Source organism: Pelophylax lessonae (assembly GCF_965119305.1).
Source record: "Pelophylax lessonae genome assembly, chromosome: 1".
In the NCBI taxonomy this organism is placed as follows: Eukaryota; Metazoa; Chordata; class Amphibia; order Anura; family Ranidae; genus Pelophylax; species Pelophylax lessonae.
Genome location: NC_138768.1, coordinates 9,869,861 through 9,888,214, shown reverse-complemented (window position 1 = coordinate 9,888,214; position 18,354 = coordinate 9,869,861). Strand labels below are relative to the sequence as shown.

Below are 18,354 nucleotides of genomic sequence, written 5' to 3'. Positions count from 1 at the left end.
AAGGCTAATATTAACCAGGAAACACATTTTAAGGTTCAACAACTCTCAGCATCCCCATCCATCCCCATCAATTTGTTGTTAGGTGCAAGATTCTCAAAAACAAGATGGGGGCCAAAAAAAAAAAAAAGGTACCAACAAACTGCAGCATAGCACAACCCTCCACCACCCCCACCCCCGGTTCCCACACACATACATTTCTGATTATAGTAAGCAGGAAGCTGCATTTCTGTCTACAAGATTAACCTCCCTGGCGGTATTCCCGAGTGTGGCTTATTTTCAGTACCAAAAGCGGTAACACCGAGCCACACTCGGGATTACCCCAGAATCACACTCACCTTCCCTGCGATCCCCCACCACGATCCCCAGCCGTCCTCCCCCGCCATCCTCACACTCTCTCCCCGCTCTGTGCATGGCTGATGCTGGCACCTGTCTTCCGGTTCCCTTCCTTGCGAGCGTTGCGACGCAGGGAGGTGGAACCGGTGGCAAATTCAAAAATGTAAATACACCAAATGAGATGATAGAAAGCTGTGATCCTAACGGATTACACTGTATCATCCCATTTCACCACAGGATTTCACCTGGTGACTTTTCCAGTCAAATGCCTGTGCTTTTCCAGTTCTTTGTGCCTGGAAAATAGAGAACGACCATGGCGTCCAAAAAGCGTTTTTTTTGCGCAAAAGCGCTTTTAGACGAACTGGAAAACAGCGACAGTGAAACGGAGTTACTTGAAGAACTGAGCGATAGCGATTGGTGGGAAAATTCGTCATCAGGTACGGAAAGTGACGACAGCGACGATTCTGATGTCTCTTTCTGGCACATATCTTGTGGAATTTGGGAATTATATCAAATGATTCTTCAGAATTTCCAGCGGAACGATTTGCCAGAAAGAGACATCAGAATCGTCGCTGTCCTCACTTTCTCACAGAGAGAGAGAGAGACAGACAGAAAGAGAGACAGACAGACAGAGAGAGACAGAGAGTGCTCAGCAGAAGTCAGGCGGGTTTCATGCCAAACCATCGCACCACAGACCACATCTACACCCTGTACAGTCTCATAACCATATCCACAATACAAGACATGGGAAGATATTCACCTGTTTTGTGGACATTAAGGAGGCCTTTGATTCAGTGTGGCCCCCAGGCTTATTCCTCAAACTATTGGAAAGTGGAATAGGAGGGAAAACATATGATGTCATCAAGAGTTCATATACCGAGAACAGCTGCAGCGTAAAGGTGAATGGAAAAAGAACAGAGCACTTCCAGCAGGCCAGAGGAGTCAGACAGGGCTGCAGTCTAAGTCCAACCCTCTTCAACATCTACATCAATGAACTGGCACTACCCATCAACCCAAAGAAAACAAAAATCATGGTCTTCCAAAGAAAGAACACAAAGAGCCCTTCATTTACATTAATCCGCACTCTTGATGAAACTAACCTTGGCCTAGAAATGAATAAATCAGGAAGTTTCAAGCCAGCCATAGCAGACATCCCAAGTCTCCCGTGACTTGCGGGAGTCTCCCGCTTTTGGCCGGCGGCCCACGGACACCCGCAAGTGCCGTGCGATCTCCCGGCTGCCGCAGGAGACTTAGGATGTGTGCCAAAGGGGAGACCGACGGTGATGGAGCCGAACGCTGCAGCCGGAAGATGATGTCACCGCTGTGAGCCGACCGACACTCTGATGGTATGGGATGGCTTGGTCCAAGCATCACACAGTGCCTTCAGTAGCCGAGTGTGGCCTGTCCCATACCATCGGATTGTCGGTCGGCTCACAGCAGTGATGTCATCCTCCAGCTGCAGCGCTCGGCTCCATCACCGTCGGTCTCCCCTCTGCCTCTTTGCCTAGACAGAGCCCTTCGTGTGTCTACAAGCGGATCGCTGGAAGTCCCCCACGGTATGTTACACAATCGACTGGGGTTAGCATTACAAGGAACAGGTTGTCCTTTTTCCCCCAGCACTCCCAGCCTTTTTGAGACAGCTACAGGATTGGCTCCTATTCGGCTCTATCCACTGACCAGAACACTCGGCTTGTCTTAAAGGGTCAGTGAAGCAGAAAGCACATAGCAGTATTATTATTTTAACTGTTTCCCTTGTTCATCTTAATAAACTGTTAAATTTTTTACTTTATTTGCAATGGCATTAGAATTTTTTTTATCACAGCCCCAAGCGCCTCCCGGTGAGAGACTCTCTGTAGTGTGTTTTTTCCTAGCATCCTCGGTCCCGGGGTTGATCCTCTCTGGCAGCTATAGGCACATGATTATCACAAGAAACTGTCACTACACTTCTTGGTGCTTAGTCTCTTTTTTTGGGTTTTAGATAAAGCAACGCGGGAAGGGTGCAGCGGCGCCGGGGGGGAGCGGCGGCGCGCGGGGGGGGGGGAAAGCGCGGCGTGGAGCGCCACCTCCCTGAAATGAGTTTTTGCAGGTTGGGATGTCTGCCATAGAGGCACTAAAAGACAAGGCACGCAGAGCCTTCTATGCCATCAGATGACAAATGTATCACCTAAAACCCCCAGTGAGAGTCTGGATTAGAATCTTTGATCGCGTCATCACCCCAATCCTTCTTTACATCAGTGAGATTTGGGGTCCTTTCCCCTACCCAGACCAATCCAAATGGGACTCAAATATTCCATTTGGAATTCTGCAAGCACCTCCTCCAAGTCCAACGGAGCACCTCCAACAGTGCCTGCCGGTCTGAGCTGGGCAGATTTCCCTTACTTCTTGCAATACAGAAGAGAGCACTATCATTCTGGGATCATCTAGATGTAGCACCCTACAGGTAGGTGCTTGGTAAAAGTATAGTGGGCCTTGGCTGCCAAACAGCAGGACAATGATTTCAGCTGGCTGTCATGTATCCCATGTTTTTTTTCGGTGAGAGGGTAGTCTTCCCACTGGCTCCATGAGAGGGTTTCTTATTGGGCAATGGAGGAAACCCAATCAGAGACACACTCAGGCCTGTATCTACCCCAGAAGGCAGATTCTGCCGCAGAGGATTCTGAGAGTGGGTATGAGTTCTGAAGGAACGAATGACGCAACGTCTTTGGTGGGAAGCAGAGTCCCAGGAGGGAGAGTACGGCTGTCTCTCCTCCTGTCAGAGGAAGCGGGTGTCTCGGGTGGCAACCTGGGAATCCAAAGAGTGCTGAGCTGAGCTGCAGAGGGGAACTGGTGTGCCGAGAACCAGTGAAGAGAGAGGGGTCCAGTTCCAGGAAAGCCTACAAAGATCGTGAGTACTGTGGACTGCCCCTTAGGGTCTGCCTAGATGGCAGAGGGGACCACTTTGGAGAAGGTTCTAGGGATCCAGGAGTCAGCCAGTGTAAAGGGGGTACCTAGTCAGATGACCCTGAAGTGTAAAGGGGGTACCCGTGGTTGGGCCCTGAAGAGTCAGTGTACAGTGTGTAGTGTACAGAGTTAAGAGTTGCAGCAGTACAAGCAGTGACAAGGAGCTACCTCAGCCAGTGAAGGGCTGGAGGGAGCTGTTCAGTGACTTTTGAGCTAAATCGAGTGTCAGGAGTCAAGAGTTCTACAGTCCTGGATCTTCTGAGTTAACAAACAAGTTAAAATCGAGGTTCCAGCACTAATTCAGCCAAGCACTATTTGCAAGCGTCAGGAAGCGCTGGTCGGCATTCAGCTGGCGCCATGACAGCGCTAGTGAGCATTTTTGTACAAAGTCCAAGTTAAGCCTAGAAGAGCCAGAGGAGTATCCCACTCATTCCCTTCTCCCATCACCAATATACAATAAACAAAACAACCAAAGATGCTGGAATGGTCATTGTCTCAGTTCTTACACCTGGGTTCACAACTTAAATGTGTTGGAAGTGTTACCGGTACTGATGGCAGACCCACTTTTAACATGGACTATGAATGTACTCTGCTGTCAGAACATGGAGAGCCAACGCAAAAAGAGTGAGAGTGCATGAGTGCTGCAACTGCTTAACAGGAAGAGGTCCCAGTGAGGACAGTAAAGATGGCGTCAGGGATCCCAGTGAGGACAGAGAAGAGGACGCCGGTGGTCCCAGCCAGGACGGTGAAGATGGAGGCCAGGGGTACAGGAAGAATGGTGCCAGGGGCCAGGTGTATGTGCATGCTATGTGGACTGATGTCAACCATGCTTTTGACAGCGGGACATTTATTCTATATAGTAATTGCACTGATAATGTGAGGATCGTAGTCGGCCATGCCGAGAGGGGCAGTGGGGCTAGCTTCAGAGACAGCATGGAAGAGGAAAATTGCACGTGTGGCTAGGAAGAGGATTATTGACCGTGCGACCGACAGCGGAATATTACTCTTGCCAAGCAAGGAGGGACAGCTGGCTTCAGTGCAGGAAGGTGCAGTTGTGGCCCTAGTGCAATTGAGAGTGGATGCATGTCTGGCATGTGACATGATCCGCTTTTCAGCTACTTACCTGTGGGCTATCGTTGGAAAGCATGGCAGGGGAAGAGTTACAGCACCGCGCAGGAAAGCACGCCATATGCAGATCTGCCTAGCAGGAGGAGTCATCGCCCAATATGGCGAAAAAGGTGGAGACAGCGGGAACATCCAGCCAATCAGGAGTGACTAAGGAGACCCTATTAATATCCCCTCCTTCGGGTGTGGCTGTGCGGGAGACATGTGTAGGAGAGAGAAACATGTCGTCCCTAGTCTGGGACACCGGTATCCGGATGGAGCCGGATGGCGGACTCGCACCGTAGAGGCGGGAGGAGCATGTTATAGCTGATGATGCAGCTGGAGACCTTACCAGCAGTCAGTGGGCCTACTATGTGTGGAAGGGGGACTCGGTCATAGAGTTCCATTGGGAGGGGATCCATGCCCTCACCGGCAATCGGTGGGTGGCCGGAGGACATAACTACCTGAGTGACCACAACAGGATCTGCTCCCATTAGTATCCAGCAGCCAGAAAAGCTTGTGGTGATTCAAGCCTCACCCTCTAGCACTAGTAGTGAGGGAGGAAAGTTCCCCGTACGTGTCAATTCCCCATCTTTTCAAAATAGATATGGGTCTATCGAAGAAGGGATCGACGATTGGGGGTCCATGGATGAGACCGAGTGGGACTGGGGGTCAGAAGCTGGAAGCAGCTCCCCAGGTCCTGATGACATGACAGTAACCCTGAATTAAGAGGCTACGGAAGCTATAGAAAGGGGGGGGGACTTGGCTCAGAAATTGGGGTTCTGTACTGCATACGTGAAAAGGATCCCAGACCTCACCCCTCCAGGGAACAGGGTCACCCCTCCAGGACCTCACCCCTCCAGGGTCAGAGACCAGAACGCGGCCTATGAGCATATGATACAGTGGGTATGCACCCCGTTTTCTCCACAGGAGAGAGGTAACAGGAGGACTCTCCCCCGGCTGTCCAGGATGCAAAGATGGCTGCAGAGAAAAGTGGCACTCGAATATGGATACGATTATCCATATGCACCCAGAGAGGTGATGCTGCTGGTAGAGAAATTCAGAGACTTTTGGTGTGATGAAATGATCTGGGATTTCTTGTTTGTGCCCAAACCATACAGAGACTCACTGGAGGAGAAACTAAAGGAACAATTTAAAAGTGTAAAGGCTCAGTGGAACTTTGGGCGCTCCATTTACATAGACAGAGTGGAAGTTCGTCGCCCGGATGGATCAGGCCATGCCTGGTCTATCAGAGTCAAAGTTTAACAAGGAGTCTATGTACAAGTCCCTCACCCTGACTATTATATTTGAGGACAGCAAGTGTCTGTTTGAAAGGAAAATTCAAAAGCAAGAAAACCTGTGTTGGCCGGCCACTGACCAAGGAACTTTAAAAATGTGATGCGAAGTTTACAAGTTTGAAAGTGTTCTAGTTCAATGCAGACCCCTTGGGCCATCGGGCCAGGGTCTCTGTGGCTTACAAACAACTGTGTGGGACGTCGTCCACAGTTTTGACAAGGTGAAGATTTGTTGTTGCAAAGTTCAAATGTCCAGGAACTTTGTTGGGGGATGTCCTACAAGACCCCTGTGTTACTTCCCTGACTCAGCAAGACTGCAGGTCATACAGAACTGTGACTTGCCTTGTCCCTTCAAGAAGTAGTTTGAAAGACAGCAAGAGGGTGCTGTATTTCACTTCATTTAAGGACTCTGAATAGTTAGCCAGTGACAGGGTACAGACTCATCAGAAAAGAAGTGGACCCCGGCGAGTCAAGATACTGGTCAGCAGAGGTAGTCAGGGAAGGGAATGGAAAGGTCGCCCTTAGAGTTAAAAGGAGGGTCTTTCCACTCAACTGTCAAGATAGTTAGGCTTGCATTTTCCTGTGTATGCAGTTGACTAACTTTTGCTTTCATTTCTCTCTACAGGTGGGATCATCTTAGAGATAGTTAGTTAGTTAGGGGATTTGCATTGTATTTTTCTTCTTAGTTCTCACCAAACAAGTTTGTTTGGTGGGGGGTGCATCAGTTTTCATGAACCTTAAAATGTTTGTAAATTTGTACAGTAGAGTGTAAAGCTATATTTTTCCACCGTAATTTATTTGTACATTCGTTTTTCCCTTCTCCCCTTTCCAGGTTTGCGGGATACTCCTGCATTTTTGGCAGTATTTTTGATAGGAGGCTGTTGCGTCAGAGGGACCTGACTCTGTTTGGTGTGGGGTGGATGTAGCACCCTACAGGTAGGTGCTAGGTAAAAGTATAGTGGGCCTTGGCTGCCTAACAGCAGGGCCATGATTTCAGCTGGCTGTCGTGTCTCCCAGGTGTGTTTGCTGAGAGAGAAATCTCCCCACTTGCTCCATGAGAGGGTTCTCATTGCGCAGTGGAGAAAACCCAATCAGAGACACACTCAGGCCTGTATCTACCCCAGAAGGCAGATTCTGGGAGTGGGTATGAGTTCTGAAGGAACGCATGACGCAGCGTCTTTGGTGGGAAGCAGAGTCCCAGGAGGGAGAGTACAGCTGTCTCTCCTCCTGTCAGAGGAAGCAGGTGTCTCGGGGTGGCGGCCTGGGAATCCAAAGAGTGCTGAGCTGAACTGCAGAGGGGATCCGATGTGCCGAGAACCAGCGGAGAGAGAGAGAGGGGTCCAGTTCTAGGAAACCCTAAAAAGGTTGTGAGTACTGTGGACTGCCCCTGGGGGTCTGCCTAGTGTCAGAGGGGACCACTCCGGAGAAGGTTCTAGGGATCCAGGAGTCAGCTAGTGTAAAGGGGGTGCCTAGTCAGAGGACCCTGAAGTATAAAGGGGGTACCTGTGGTTGGATTCAAAGAGTCAGTGTACAGTGTGTAGTGTACAGAGTTAAGAGTTGCAGCAGCACAAGCAGTGACAAGGAGCTACCTCAGCCAGTGAAGGGTTGGAGGGAGCTGTTCAGTGACTTTTGAGCTAAATTGAGTGTCGGGAGTCAAGAGTTCTACAGTCCTGGATCTTCTGAGTTAACAAACAAGTTAAAGTCGAGGTCCCAGCACTAATTCAGCCAAGCAGTATTTGCAAGCGTCAGGAAGCGCTGTTCGGCATTCAGCTGGCGCCAAGACAGCGCTAGTGAGCATTTTTGTACAAAGTCCCAGTTAAACCTAGAAGAGCCAGAGGAGTATACCACTCATTCCCTTCTCCCATCGCCAATATACAATAAACAAAACAACCAAAGATGCCGGAATGGTCATTGTCTCAGTTCTCACACCTGAGTTCACAACTTAAATGTGTTGGAAGTGTTATCGGTACTGATGGCAGACCCACCTCAGGCCCAAGGCCTGGAAACATTGCTACATACAAAAAAGCAGTCCTGGCTCGTACCACCATAAAGCCCTACTGACCAATAAGAACCAGCCCAAGCCTGGCGGTCTGCAACAACTCATTAGCGCCTTGTCTATCCCAAACTCCCAACAATTTGGCCTGACAAAATCACAAATAAAAAACATAATGAAATATTCCGAAGAAAAATATGTTGAAGAATGGAGAAATTAAATAAAAAACTCAAAAAAACTAACTGTTTACCAGTCACTGCAGAGAGACTACAAACTGGCCCCATACCTGGAGGTGCTACAAGAGCCCAAAGACAGACAGACCTTGAGCCTGTACAGACTGAGCGCCCACAGCCTGGAAATGGAATTAGGGTGGCACAGACAGACCTACAAGCCCAGGGAGAGCAGATTGTGCCAGCAGTGTGACCAGGGGTTCCTGGAGGACAAGGACCACTTCTTTCTACAGTACCCCAAGTACTCATCAGTGAGGGACACTCACTTCCAGAGACTCTCCACTTTCATCCTGGACTTCAATTCTATAGAAGAGAAGAGGAAACTCCAAATCCTAATGGCAGAAGAGGAGCCAATGGTAAAAATAGCTGCACAATATGTGACAGCGTGTCACAGACTGAGAGGGACATGAAAAACTGAGGACTTAAAAATCCTTTACATGGACTCAATCCCCATTCCCCTTTATATTACCCCTCCCCCCCCCCCAAAACTCAACTGCTTTTGCAATGCTAAAATGTATTTGGTCCTGCCAATAAAGCTTATTTGAATTGAAAATTGAATTGAGTGAGAGGGACAGAGAGAGAGAGACACAGACAGAGAGAGAGAGACAGACAGAGAGGGAGACAGAGAGAAAGAGAGAGGGAGACAGACATGGAGAGAGACAGAGAGACAGAGAGAGAGACAGACAGAGAGGGAGACAGAGATGGGGAGACAGACAGAGAGAAAGAGAGACACACAGAGATGGGGAGACAGACAGAGAGACAGACATGGAGAGAGAGAGAGACAGAGAGAGAGGGAGACAGACAGAGAGAGAGGGAGACAGAGTGAGAGACAGAGAGAGAGAGACAGACATGGAGAGAAACAGACATGGAGTGAGACAGAGAGCCAGACATAGACAAAGAGACAGACACAGAGAGAGAGAGAGACAGATAGAGAGAGAGAGAGAGAGAGAGACAGACAGAGCGAGACAGAGACAGACAGAGAAAAAGACAGACAGACAGAGAGACGGGGAGAGAGAGACAGGCTTTGCAGAATCAAGGAGCCCAGGCAATTTAAGTTTGAGAAGGCATGAGCTTCTGAGTCCTCTGGGTCACTAAGGATGAAATTTGTCAGGAGCAACCTCTCCCCAACCACGTACAACTCCTGGGGTTTCTGGGGAATGAAAACCATCCCTTGAAGACTGCTGTATGCTAACCTCTATAGCCATGCTGCCACAATCCTCCTCCTCCTCTTCCTCCTGTGTATTTTGTGTCCCCGCAGGAATGACATCTGCATAAAGGGTGCCTTGTGAGGAAAGGAAGTCCTCCTCTTCCTCCCGCTGTTCTGCCTCAAGTGCCCTGTCCATGATTCCACAAAGCATGTGCTCCAGCTGGTAGACTAGCGAGATAGTGTCATTGATGCATGCATCGTCCAGGCTCACCATCCTTGTGGCCTCCTCAAATGGTGACAGGATGGTGCATGCATCCTTTATCAAAAGCCACTGGCATGGAGAAAAAAAGCAAAGCTCCCCTGAGCCTGTCCTTGTGCCATACTCACACAGGTACTCATTGATGGCCCCCTGCTGCATATGCAGCCTCTGCAGCATTGCCAATGTTGAGTTCCACTTGGTGGGCAGGTTGAATTCCCGTTGAATGTCAGATAGCCAAGCACTGGCACTGTATGAACATTTTTCTGGCCTGCCTCAGGAGATCTTGTAAGCCTGGGTATCAGTTAAAGAAATGCTGCACCACCAAATTCAGGACATGTGCCAAGCATGGAACATGTGTCAGGTATTCCTGTCAGAGGGCAGAGAGAAGGTTGGTGCCATTGTCACATACCACCATTCCTGGCTCAAGCTGTCGTGGTGTCAACCATCTCTGAGTCTGCCCCTGCAGAGCTGACAGACTCTCTGCCACAGTGTGACTCCTATCCCCTAGACAGACCAACTGAAGCACTGCATGGCATCTTTTAGCCTGACTGCTTGCGTAGTCCCTTGAACGCTTAGGGAGCACTGCTGCTTCAGAGGACAATTCAGCAGAAGAGGACATAGAGGAAGAAGAGGAGGAGAGAGTTGCCAGATATGGCAGAACCAGCACCAGCTTTTTGGAGACGTGGTGGCAAAACAAGCTGCAGCACTGAAACCTGTCCTGCATCCTTCCCAGCTGCCAGCAGAGTTACCCAGTGCGCCGTGAAGGAAATGTAATGTCCCTGTCCATGCCTGCTGGACCAAGAGTCAGCAGTAATGTAAACCTTCCTGCTGACTGCTCTATTAAAGGGGGCCAAAACACTACCTTCCACATGATGGTAGAGAGCTGGAATGGCCTTATGCGAAAAGAATTGTCTTTTTGGAACCTGCCACTGTGGTACAGCACATTCCACAAATGCACGAAAGGGAGCAGAGTCTACCAGATGAAAAGGCAGCAATTGTACTGCTAGCAATTTGGCCAAGCTAGCATTAAGACGCTGAGCATGTGGATGGCTGGGACAGTATTTTTTTTCTAGTGAAATTTGCCTGCTGGTGAAATCAAGCGGTGGTGTACTGCTAGCAGATTGGGTGCAAGTATCTGCAGAAACTCATTGCTATACCATCATCCCTCTCAATGCCGGTTTTTGAGAAGACACAAGGTATAGTAGGGTTAGAGATCCCAGATGAGGAGCAAGGTGAAGTATGCTTGTTTTTATCTTGTGGCTCTTTCAGGTGCTGTTGCCAACGGACTGCATGGAAGGTTGTCATATGTCTTGTTAAGCATGTGGTGCCCAAGCAGCTGATGTTCTGGCCATGCTTGATCCTCTTCAGACAGATATTGCAAACAGCACTGCTGGGGTCTACTGCACGTGTTGAAAAAAGCCCACACTAATGAACTTTTGGAAGTCCGCGGGGAGTTTGCAGCACCCTGCACCTGTGGAGCTCTGTGCTGTGATGCAATAGGTTGGCTACTTTTGTGGCGGCCCTGGCTCCTGCCTTGTTGGAGTTGTGCTAACTCCTCCTCCTCACTTTCCTCCTCTATTCTCTCAGGCACCCAAGTACAGTCAGTGACCTCATCATCCCCTCCCTCCTCATCACTGGACTAAACTTGGCAGCATGCTGCAGCTGTGGCAACATGACTGCGAGTTTCTTGTCCATCATTGTCACCCCCTCTCTCTAGGCTCATGTTATTCCCTTCATCAACCTGGGAACCAACATCACAGCATTAAAATTGCTGCACATCCTCCAGCAGCATGTCACTGACAATATGATTGAATAGTTCAGGTGACTCCTCTCCGACGAGTTTCCACTAAATAGTCGGCATCTGGGACTGGAGGTAAAAACTTGTATTAATGTGCATAAAGAAGCCAAGGAAAGATAGAAAAATCTCCAAAAGGCATCAAATTACAGATTAGACATTCTTATAATATGTCAACAAAAGTTAGATTTTATTTCCATCATTGACACTCAAAATTACAGAAAACAAAAAAAAATGGCATCTGCAAAAGTTTGAGCACCCTGCAGAATTTATAGCATGCACTGCCCCCTTTGCAAGGCTGAGACCTGCCAGTGTCATGTATTGTTCTCAATCATCGTCTGGGAAGACCAGGTGATGTCAATCTCAAAGGTTTTAAATGCCCAGACTCATCTGACCTTGCCCCAACAATCAGCCCCATGGGATCTTCTAAGCAGTTGTCTAGAAAACTGAAACTGAAAATAGTTGACGCTCACAAAGCTGGAGAAGGCTATAAGAAGATAGCAAAGCGTTTTCAGATGTCAATATCCATTGTTCCGAATGTAATTAAGAAATGGCAGTCATCAGGAACAGTGGAAGTTAAAGCAAGATCTGGAAGACCAAGAAGAATATCAAATAGAACAGCTCGCAGGATTGTTAGAAAAACAATTCAAAACCCACGTTTAACTGCACGATCCCTCCAGATAGATCTGGCAGACACTGGAGTTGTGGTACACTATTCCACTATAAAGAGATACTTGTACAAATATGGTCTTCATGGAAGAGTCATCAGAAGAAAACCTCTTCTACATCCTCACCACAAAAATTAGCGTTTGAACTTTGCAAATGAACATATAGACAAGCCTGATGCATTCTGGAAACAAGTTCTGTGGACCGATGAGGTTAAAATTTAACTTTTTGGCCGGAATGAGCAAAGGTACGTTTGGAGACGAAGGGGCACAGAATTTAATGAAAAGAACCTCTGTCCAACTGTTAAGCATGGGGGTGGATCAATCATGCTTTGGGGTTGTATTGCAGCCAGTGGCACAGGGAACATCTCACGAGTAGAAGGAAAAATGGATTCAATAAAATTTCAGCAAATTTTGGATGGTAACTTGATCCCATCTGTAAAAAGGTGAAGATAAAGAGAGGATGGCTTCTACAAATGGATAATGATCCTAAACACACCTCGAAATCCACGGGGGGTTACATCAAGAGGCGTAAACTGAAAGGTTTTGCCATGGCCTTCACAATCTCCTGACCTCACCATAATTGAAAATCTATGGATAGACCTTAAAAGAGCAGTGCGTGACAGACAGCCCAGAAATCTCAAAGAACTGGAAGACTTTTGTAAGGAAGAATGGGCAAAGATACCTCAAACAAGAATTGAAAGACTCTTGGCTGGCTACAAAAAGCGTTTACAAGCTGTGATACTTGCCAAAGGGGGCAGTACAAGATATTAACTCTGCAGGGTGCCCAAACGTTTGCAGATGCCATTTTTTTGTTTTCTGTTATTTTGAAAGTGTAAATGATGGAAATAAAATCTAACTTTTGTTGACATATTATAAGAATGTCTAATCTGTAATTTGATGCCTTTTGGAGATTTTTCCATCTTTCCTTGGCTTCTTTATGCACATTAATATAAATTTTTACCTGGGGTGCCCAAACTTTCGATCACCACTGTATATATGTATATATATATATATAGAGATATCAATATATGGTCTATACTGAACTGACCGATAGATACTGAATGGCCTAATATCTACGCAAGTTCTCTCTCTCTCTATATATATATATATATATACAGTGGGTACGAAAAGTATTCAGACCCCCTTAAATTTTTCACTCTTTGTTATATTGCAGCCATTTGCTAAAATCATTTAAGTTCATTCTTCTTCCTCATGAATGTCACATAGCACCCCATACTGACAGAAAAACACAGAATTGTTGACATTGTTGCAGATTTATTAAAAAAGAAAAACTGAAATATCACATGGTCCTAAGTATTCAGACCCTTTGCTGTGACACTCATATATTTAACTCAGGTGCTTTCCATTTCTTCTGATCATCCTTGAGATGGTTCTACACCTTCATTTGAGTCCAGCTGTGTTTGATTATACTGATTGGACTTGATTAGGAAAGCCACACACCTGTCTATATAATACCTTCCAGATCACAATGCATGTCAGAGCAAATGAGAATCATGAGGTCAAAGGAACTGCCTGAAGAGCTCAGAGACAGAATTGTGGCAAGGCACAGATCTGGCCAAGGTTACAAAAAGATTTCTGCTGCACTTAAGGTTCCTAAGAGCACAGTGGCCTCCATAATCCTCAAATGGAAGACGTTTGGGACGACCAGAACCCTTCCTAGAGCTGGCCGTCCGGCCAAACTGAGCTATCGGGGGAGAAGAGCCTTGGTGAGAGAGGTAAAGAAGAACCCAAAGATCACTGTGGCTGAGCTCCAGAGATGCAGTCAGGAGATGGGAGAAAGTTGTAGAAAGTCAACCATCACTGCAGCCCTCCACCAGTCGGGGCTTTATGGCAGAGTGGCCCGACAGAAGCCTCTCCTCAGTGTAACACACATGAAAGCCCGCATGGAGTTTGCTAAAAAACACCTGAAGGACTCCAAGATGGTGAGAAATAAGATTCTCTGGTCTGATGAGACCAAAATAGAACTTTTTGGCCTTAATTCTAAGCGGTATGTGTGGAGAAAACCAGGCACTGCTCATCACCTGTCCAATACAGTCCCAACAGTGAAGCATGGTGGTGGCAGCATCATGCTGTGGGGGTGTTTTTCAGCTTCAGGGACAGGACGACTGGTTGCAATCGAGGGAAAGATGAATGCAGCCAAGTACAGGGATATCCTGGACAAAAACCTTCTCCAGAGTGCTCTGGACCTCAGACTGGGCCGAAGGTTTACCTTCCAACAAGACAATGACCCTACGCACACAGCTAAAATAACGAAGGAGTGGCTTCACAACAACTCCATGACTGTTCTTGAATGGCCCAGCCAGAGCCCTGACTTAAACCCAATTGAGCATCTCTGGAGAGACCTAAAAATGGCTGTCCACCAACGTTTACCATCCAACCTGACAGAACTGGAGAGGATCTGCAAGGAGGAATGGCAGAGGATCCCCAAATCCAGGTGTGAAAGACTTGTTGCATCTTTCCCAAAAATACTCCTGGCTGTATTAGATCAAAAGGGGGCTTCTACTAAATACTGAGCAAAGGGTCTGAATACTTAGGACCATGTGATATTTCAGATTTTCTTTTTTAATAAATCTGCAACAATGTCAACAATTCTGTGTTTTTCTGTCAGTATGGGGTGCTATGTGTACATTCATGAGGAAGAAGAATGAACTTAAATGATTTTAGCAAATGGCTGCAATATAACAAAGAGTGAAAAATTTAAGGGGGTCTGAATACTTTTTGTACCCACTGTATATATATATATATATATATATATATAGAGAGAGAGAGAGAGAGAGAGAGAGAGATCAATCAGCGTTGCCAACCGTCTGTATTTTTATTGGTAGCCAGGAAAAAAACGGGCACTTTTCTCCTGCCAGTAAATGCCAGTGACAGGAAAAGGTTGCCAGTAAAAAATATGTCAGTTCCGGTCTGAAGCCACACTGTGCGTGGTGGCAGTGGAAGAGGCTGGGTCTGCCGGAGGCAGTGCCTGAGCGTGTCCTGTGATGTAACGGTGCAAAGGAGCTGAACAGAGTGGCCAGAGCCTCGTGTGCAGGTCTGTGGGATGGGAGCAAAGCAAACTGGGAGCGGGGCTTTCAGTGCTGATTGGACTGGATTGGAATGAAGGAACCAACAGTCAGAGGGGACATGTCATGTCAGTGAGGTGTCATCATCATCTGTGCTGCTGCATAGTGCTGTCAGTGTCACTGTGAGAGTCAGTTTCATGTGTGTGCTGTCTGCCGTTTCTAATTCCTTGCCCTCCTGAGTCTTGTCCCTGAGCTACTTACTTGCTATATCGAAAATAAATTAAGACATATCTTTTTTCCCCTACTTTTAATCGCGTTGCTAATTGCATATTGTACTTGTTTGTAGTCTAAAGACTGAAATTTGCACTTAGAACTGTAAATTTTGTAACTTTTGGAAATGCCAGTAAAAAATGTGTCTGTGCCAGTAAATTTTGGCCGTCGTGTCAGTAAATTTCAATCTGGTAGGTTGGCAAAACTGATATCAATGTATGGTCTTTATTGAACTGACTGATAGATACTGAATGGCCTAATATCTACTTAAGTGCCATATACTGTATGTATATATATATATATATATATATATATATATATATATATATATATATAGAAAGAGAAATCTATGTATGGTCTATACTGAATTGACCGATAGATACTGAATGGCCTGATAGAAATACTCAAGTGGCCTAAATATATATATATATATATATATATATATATATATATATACACACATATATATATATAGATATTTATATATATATATATATATATATATAGATATCAATGTATGGTCTATACTGAACTGACAGATAGATACTGAATGGCCTAATATGTACGCAAGTGCCCTACACATATATGTATAGATATCAATGTATGGTCTATACTGAACTAACCAATAGATACCGAATGGCCTAATATCTACGCAAGTGCCCTATATATAGAGATCAGTGTATGGTCTATACTGAACTGACTGATAGATTATGAATTGCCTGATATATACAAACTGAAGTGCCTATATATATACAGTGGGTACGGAAAGTATTCAGACCCCCTTAAATTTTTCACTCTTTGTTATATTGCAGCCATTTTCTAAAATCATTTAAGTTCATTCTTTTTCCTCATGAATGTACACACAGCTCCCCATATTGACGGAAAAACACAGAATTGTTGACATTGTTGCAGATTTATTAAAAAAGAAAAACTGAAATATCACATGGTCCTAAGTATTCAGACCCTTTGCTGTGACACTCATATATTTAACTCAGGTGCTTTCCATTTCTTCTGATCATCCTTGAGATGGTTCTACACCTTCATTTGAGTCCAGCTGTGTTTGATTATACTGATTGGACTTGATTAGGAAAGCCACACACCTGTCTATATAATACCTTCCAGATCACAATGCATGTCAGAGCAAATGAGAATCATGAGGTCAAAGGAACTGCCTGAAGAGCTCAGAGACAGAATTGTGGCAAGGCACAGATCGGGCCAAGGTTACAAAAAGATTTCTGCTGCACTTAAGGTTCCTAAGAGCACAGTGGCCTCCATAATCCTCAAATGGAAGACGTTTGGGACGACCAGAACCCTTCCTAGAGCTGGCCGTCCAGCCAAACTGAGCTATCGGGGAGAAGAGCCTTGGTGAGAGAGGTAAAGAAGAACCCAAAGATCACTGTGGCTGAGCTCCAGAGATGCAGTCAGGAGATGGGAGAAAGTTGTAGAAAGTCAACCATCACTGCAGCCCTCCACCAGTCGGGGCTTTATGGCAGAGTGGCCCGACGGAAGCCTCTCCTCAGTGTAAGACACATGAAAGCCCGCATGGAGTTTGCTAAAAAACACCTGAAGGACTCCAAGATGGTGAGAAATAAGATTCTCTGGTCTGATGTGACCAAAATAGAACTTTTTGGCCTTAATTCTAAGCGGTATGTGTGGTGAAAACCAGGCATTGCTCATCACCTGTCCAATACAGTCCCAACAGTGAAGCATGGTGGTGGCAGCATCATGCTGTGGGGGTGTTTTTCAGCTGCAGGGACAGGACGACTGGTTGCAATCGAGGGAAAGATGAATGCGACCAAGTACAGGGATATCCTGGACAAAAACCTTCTCCAGAGTGCTCTGGACCTCAGACGGGGCCGAAGGTTTACCTTCCAACAAGACAATGACCCTAAGCACACAGCTAAAATAACGAAGGAGTGGCTTCACAACAACTCCGTGACTGTTCTTGAATGGCCCAGCCAGAGCCCTGACTTAAACCCAATTGAGCATCTCTGGAGAGACCTAAAAATGGCTGTCCACCAACGTTTACCATCCAACCTGACAGAACTGGAGAGGATCTGCAAGGAGGAATGGCAGAGGATCCCCAAATCCAGGTGTGAAAGACTTGTTGCATCTTTCCCAAAAAGACTCCTGGCTGTATTAGATCAAAAGGGGGCTTCTACTAAATACTGAGCAAAGGGTCTGAATACTTAGGACCATGTGATATTTCAGTTTTTCTTTTTTAATAAATCTGCAACAATGTCAACAATTCTGTGTTTTTCTGTCAGTATGGGGTGCTATGTGTACATTCATGAGGAAGAAGAATGAACTTAAATGATTTTAGCAAATGGCTGCAATATAACAAAGAGTGAAAAATTTAAGGGGGTCTGAATACTTTCCGTACCCACTGTATATACTATCTGATCTCTTAAATTGTAAAAAGCACAAATCTCTCTCCCTGCCTACCTGCCTAACTGACTGCTAGCAATGTCTTAACTAGACTACTCTGCTGACTACACTGCACTGTCTGATAAACTGCCAATCACGTTCCTCTCCCTGCCTCAAACACGTTCCTCTCCCTGCCTCAATCATGTTCCTCTCCCTGCCTCAACCACTTCCTATCTCGCCCGCACAGTCACACACTACATGCCACTGCTGTGTGAGCAGCCTAATTTATAGTGTGGGGCGTGTACTTAGCCCCTGAGCCATCCTGAAAAATGTCCACACTAATCCTAATAAAATTTCCACAACAGTTGCTTATGCTGCTCTCACCCCACGTTGTTGTAATTTTTCACCTTGGCGCGAAAGTGCCTGCACATCCGTCTCCTCGGAAGCTCTGGATCAAGCAGCCCTTTCAGTGGGGTGTCTTTGGCGAAGGATCGCCCATGTGTGCACGAATATTTAAGCATACACTTGGACCAGGAGGAGTGTGTCATGATGCGATTGGTGTGCAGGTGGACGCCATGTAGCACGCTGCGCATGCGTAGTACAACTGAAAATGATGTGATTTTAAAAGGAGATACTTCCTACACGCAAGCCTCTTTCAGGAGGCTGGAGGGACACAGAGCAGCAGCACCTGGGTTGAGTGAGTCACTGTGGGTGCATGTTTACAGGCACAGTCAGGTTCTGTATCTTTGGGATAATCAGTGCTGTGTGTGATAAGCTGTATAGCTTGGCACAAGCCTTGAGTACACTAAAGTTAGTACCTCAAGTTTATCTTGCCTAAGAGCAATGTCCTCCCGAAAGAGGAGTGGGGGGGCACAGCTGGAAGAGGCACTATGGTGCCACCGTCAGACCCTTAAAGTCATAGCCGTG

The 18,354-nt window shown here is 46.5% G+C and overlaps 2 protein-coding genes across 2 annotated transcripts in view; one reads left to right on the top strand and one right to left on the bottom strand.

The window, feature by feature from the left end:
* LOC309563394 (uncharacterized protein) overlaps positions 1–18,354 on the bottom strand; it is a gene marked incomplete at its 3' end in the record, with an annotated part of 732,657 nt that overhangs the window by 625,470 nt on the left and 88,833 nt on the right. The gene's annotated exons all lie outside the window — the stretch shown is intronic.
* Positions 1–18,354, top strand: part of LOC309563383 (uncharacterized protein) — a 797,887-nt gene that overhangs the window by 723,382 nt on the left and 56,151 nt on the right. The window lies entirely within an intron of this gene.